A 5,318-nucleotide genomic window follows, 5' to 3' on the forward strand; every position below is an offset into this window, starting at 1 on the left:
TATGGAGACTTCGTCTTTGTATGCAGGGATACGTAAGGATTTTCGGGACACATGTCGGGATATTTTGATAAAATATAATAAAAAACCCTCTATTGTTGGGTTCAGTTCAGTAGTAGGCGTGGGATAAGCCTTGGCATCGGCTCCTACTAGGCTGTTCCTTTAGTTGTGCTGCAGTTCCTGTGTTTTAATATATTCTTTTCTTTCTTGTATATCTTTGATTCTTTGTTCACCAAAAAGTAGTGAGTCTGCTATTATTTTTTCTGTGTTGTGAGAAGTTGATTGTAAGTTAAATTTGTTTCTTATATCTTCATAACCTGTACATTCTAAAAAAAAATGTTCTAATGTTTCCTTGTCACAGTCATCATATGGACATCGCTCACTCTTTCCTTGGTAGCCATTTCTCCAGTTATCAATGAATCAATCTGTTGTTTACCTGCAACAATAAACTATCAATCAATCATCAATCAGTTTAAACTTGGCAACACTGCATCGAACTTCAAAAGTGTCAACAAAACAAGCGGGCACCCGCGGACCTGCCGCCGCGCCGTAAAAATGTCGATGGGCCTGAAAAAAGTCTTGTTTTGTAGTGTTCTCGGCTCTATTAGGCGCGTCCGATACTCAGGATAGACCGTAACTTTGTTAATTTGATGTTTTGATGTGAGTGCACTGATGAAGAAGAGGCCCAAGAACATGCACAGGTAGATCCAGGAGTCGCGGAGTCCAGAAAGGTGAGTATCTTGTTCCCACTTCTCGTTCAAAGCGGAATACATTGTTGGCTTGTCTGTGGGTAACATTTGGTCAGCCTAGCCTCCAGTTTCTCAAAAACGAAATCCTCTACCATTAATCATTCCATAGATATCGAGTTTGGATCCCCCAGTCATCTTCAAGTCTCCCTTTAATATGGTATTTGTATATTTAGTTCTACACCCGAAGAATTGCAGTGGTTGACAATTATTTTCTGACACCTTTCTCAAAATCCATTTTCTGTGGAAATTATTAAAAGAGGGTGTTGAGGAGGGGAGAAGCCCAACCCCTATTAAGATGTGATGTTTGGTTTGATTGGATTTGTCAAATTATTTCCGATAAATACTTGTGCTACACTTTGTAATGTGCCATTGTCAATACAGCTATCAAGGTGGCTTCTTTGTGGTCTTGTGAAATATGGGCCTCAAAAATTTCCCTAATATTGGGAAAATCCCTAGTCCTGAAACTTTGAGTAAAGTTTCCTAAACGTATCGTCTTTCAATCCACTAGATTCAAACAGTGACACAGGCGTGTCACATGGGGTGCGCTTATTTGGTGCTTCGCGGGCTTATCAAACTGTGACAAGCACACGCCTCCAATATTGCCCCCACAAGAATAATAACCTTTCCAAGGTCTCACATACTGTCGCACTTCTCTAGTTTTACTGGCGCATCATACATGTGGGGTGTTGCCCCCCCTGGTTAGCATTGTGGTCAAGGGGGGTGAAGCCCCCCTGTTAGAGGTTAGGTTACGTAAAGTTCGGTTATAGTAAATTAAATATGCTCCCCCACCAAAAATAAAAAAAACGATTTTATGTCGCATCATACATGTGAGGGGGAGGGGGATCACAAATGCTTTGATATATATTATGAAATGGTTTGTGTGAGGGGTGATTTTTTCTCATTTTTCTTGCTTGAGGGTACCATTAAGAAACATGATCGTCGCTGCTACCGGGTTAAATACGCTCCTCCACCAAAAAAATAAAAAGATTTTATGTCGCATCATATATGTTGGGGGGTCCAGGGGGTCGAGGTTAGGTTATGTAAAGTTCAGTTACAGTAGTTTAAATATGCTCCCCCACCCCAAAAAATAAAACGATTTTACGGCGCGTCATACATGTGGGGGGGGGGGTTCAGGTGGGCGAAGCCCCCCTGTTAGCTGTTAGGTTATAAAGTTAGGGACTTTCCTTACTTTTGAGACTAGGGAATTTTCCTTAATATAGGGATTTTTTCTAGGGAAATTTTGGAAGCCCATTTTTCAGTGATTTTGCCTTCCCCCCAAAAAACCCCCGGTTCCCCACAGGTGGTTGGGGTGCTGGAGGGGGTGGAGCCGCTATTCCTAAGATTTACCGGACAGAGACCCTGATTTTCAAATCCCATGTGCTCCCTGTCTTACTCTATGACTGTGAGACATGGACACTAAATAGCAACTTGGTAATAAGTGTCTACATAGAATCAAGGGATATCGCTGGAATAACTTTGTGTCAAACTGGCGAGTACTCCGTAAGACTGATTCGATACATATTACCCACATAGTCTGTCATTGCCAACTCCAGCTATACGGGCATGTGGCACTTTACCCAGAAGCTGACCCTGCTCATTGGGTTGTTTCTGTAAGAGACAATCCTGAGAGGAGGAGGCCAAGGGGATGCTCACAGAGTTCGTGGCTTGATTAAGTCGATAGATCCTGCCAGGAGGTACTCAGTATGGGAAGGAGGCCTGCATGGAGACTTGCCCGGAGGGACCCCTGGACTTGATGTCGTAGGGTGGGTGAGGTGATGCGCCATCCGGAGTATGTCCCCATTGATTGATTGATTTAGTTTGTTGATATTTGATCTAGTATTACACCTGTCACACTGCAGAGTTTGATACATTTTTTTCTGACATGTTTTGTTATACTATTCATCTTTCTTTATAACCAGTTCCTACAGAAATGGCTAAATGGGGGCGAGGGTGGGCACAAAGTACCTCATTAGGAGGTGGTTAGGTCTGGTTAGATCAAAATGTAGTGGGGTCGTTAGGGGATGAAGTTCCCCCTGTCGGGAGGTGATGTTAGGTTTGGTTAGAATTAGGATTAGTCATTTTTTATGAATTCTTGTGATATTTCTCGCAGTGTGTAGTTTTCAATATGGTGGTCGAAACAGATGCTCTTCTCCAGCAATGTCAGAGCCCACCTTCCTCATGGTCTTTGAGGGCTTAAGGAGAGCATCCATGTGAAAAAATTCACATGTCTTGTACACGCTTCGGCTTGCTTGTGGCAAAATATGAAGAAGCAATAGTGACGGTTGTCACCTTGTTCACTACTACTCTGAACTTGTCACTTACGTTACGGGGCTGGGGCGACTACGTATACCCATCCCTCCTCAAAAGCCTACAACTAGCTATATACACACTAAAAAAAAAAAAAAAATAAATAAATATATAAATAAAAAGCTATATTCATACACAGGTGCATACATCATCATGTTTCAGTGTAGAAAATAGCCTAAAAGAATATTCGTATGGCATCTTGAGGCAAACTAGCATCTGTGATGGCCTTGGAGGCAGCAGAGTTGACATACGTCAGTCACCCTGGAGGAGCCAGAGATAAATTTCGCATTTTGGCTCGATTTCCAAGAAAAGGACACCATCAGACACACAAAGTCCTTCAAAACAAAGAAAAAACTGGAATTCAGTAGAGAATACCAACCAGGAAGGCATCTAGGTTTAAAGGGCAAACTCTATAAATCCATGGACTTGAACTCTCCTTTTTAGAAAACGGGATTAGTTTCAGTTTTTCTGCAATATTTTCGCCGCTATTTGACCAATTTTAATAAACAATACATCATTGGAAAGACGAACAGAAGCACAAGCTTTTCATTGTGGGTTTTCTTTTCAGTTAAGGGACAATTTATTTATTTATTGATTTATTTTTTTTACGTCGTAGCCTATTGCGCCGCTTGATTTCTTCCCGGTGGATCCTGATGGTCGAAAAAAAAATTAATATCATTAGATACACTAACAAAATAAAAAAAAATTCTCATCATTTAACAAAAGTAAAATTGAAAGATTTTCCCCAAAGAATCTTTTGGATTCTGCTTTAAGTTTCTTTGGTAATTTTTTCAGCAGCGTAGGTCATTAGATGACAGAGAAACAGAGTTGAGTTTTGTTGAAAAATTACATTTTATTTTTTCCTGCTATTATGTATCGACTTATAGATCTGAAAGTAAGTGTATATTACTTCACCATGAGCATACATTTCACATGAATATAATCAGGATCATATGCTAATAATTTAAGAAATGTTGGACGCTCCCCTGAAGTGCTTACTTTACCTAATTTTTGTGCATTGGAAGGGTAATTTTTTTTTGTAAGTTTTGATGTATTTGCTATTATACTTTATTTTTTTCTTGGAAATTACTAGTTTTTAGGAGCTGTACTTGGGAGGTTGAGAATGGACATAGTGGGGCTCTCAGAGATGGGGAGACCTGGTAACAGAGAGCTCAGATGTGGGAGTTATGCCTACTATTGGTCTGGCCAGAGCAATGGTACCCATCTCACATGAGTAGCTATAGCCATTTCTAGCTGACTGCAGCCCTCTGTTGGGGTTATTTTGGTTGATGAGTGTATGATGCTGGTGAGGTTGAAGCACACTTTATGCCTCATATCCCCTATTGTAGTGTATGCCTCTGCTGAGATATACGAACTTAAGGAGAAAGATATGTTCTAATAATCTTTTCTTTCTTTCTTCTCCACCACTTCATCAAAAGTGGCATTCCATATTTCCATTCCTCTTTATTACCTACTGTTCTCTTGCCCATCCATCCCTTTTCCATCTTTCCATCTCCTTCCCAAATTTCTTGAGATACCATTCTCTTCTATATACATACTGGGTCATCCTTGAAGAAGATGGATAATGTATACGTTCCTTGTGCCAGAGTTACAGGAAAACCTTTGGAAAGCAGCACAGGTGGGTTGTTATGGTAGAAGACCTCTCTAAGGCTGCGTTTACACCATACGAGTTGAGTCGCGTCAAGTCAAGACGATTCATCACGCGTCTGCAACAGTACCCAGAGATAAACTATAATAAGCTTCCGCTAATCGGGAAGGTACTGCTGACGATGACGAGTTCAGTTTATAATCAGGCCGTGGTGAATTACACACTGTGTCATAGTTCAGGGACGTCCTGACACCGACCCACAAACTACTAGGGCTTCCCCCAGGCGTCGGGGATAGAGGACTGCTCATTGGCTGGAACTTATGTAGTTGCAGCCAACCTTCCTTCCTGTATAGCTCCCTTCCTGCCTGCTAGCTTCAATCAGCCGTGTCCTCGCTCTGTTGGGCTCAGATGCTACGGTGCTGCCCCAGGAACCACACACCCGCTGCTGCCTTGGTGGAAGTGATTCCAGAGAATACGTGCATAAGGCGACAGAGGCGGGTGACGCGGCAGGGGTGATGGGGCGCAGGGGAGTTGAGTTTGAGGTGGAGCGTCGTCAAGATGTAACACCCGTCAGAGATATCGAACCTTCTAAGAGCGACGCCAAGGAAAGCGAGAAAAGTGGCGGTAGCGGGGGGAAAAAGAAGAAGAGCGAAGAC

The 5,318-nt window shown here is 42.1% G+C and overlaps 1 protein-coding gene across 6 annotated transcripts in view; it reads left to right on the forward strand.

Moving 5' to 3' along the window:
- Nucleotides 1-497: 497 nt before the first annotated feature.
- The window catches only part of LOC126982467 (mucin-17-like), a 170,313-nt gene continuing 165,492 nt past the window's right edge, over nucleotides 498-5,318 (forward strand). For all 6 annotated transcript variants that reach the window (XM_050834508.1, XM_050834507.1, XM_050834509.1 and 3 more), the window contains exon 1: nucleotides 498-728. The gene's annotated coding sequence lies outside the window, so the exon portion shown is untranslated. The remainder of the gene's footprint in view (nucleotides 729-5,318) is intronic.

The sequence above is a fragment of the Eriocheir sinensis genome, chromosome 51 (assembly GCF_024679095.1).
Source record: "Eriocheir sinensis breed Jianghai 21 chromosome 51, ASM2467909v1, whole genome shotgun sequence".
In the NCBI taxonomy this organism is placed as follows: Eukaryota; Metazoa; Arthropoda; class Malacostraca; order Decapoda; family Varunidae; genus Eriocheir; species Eriocheir sinensis.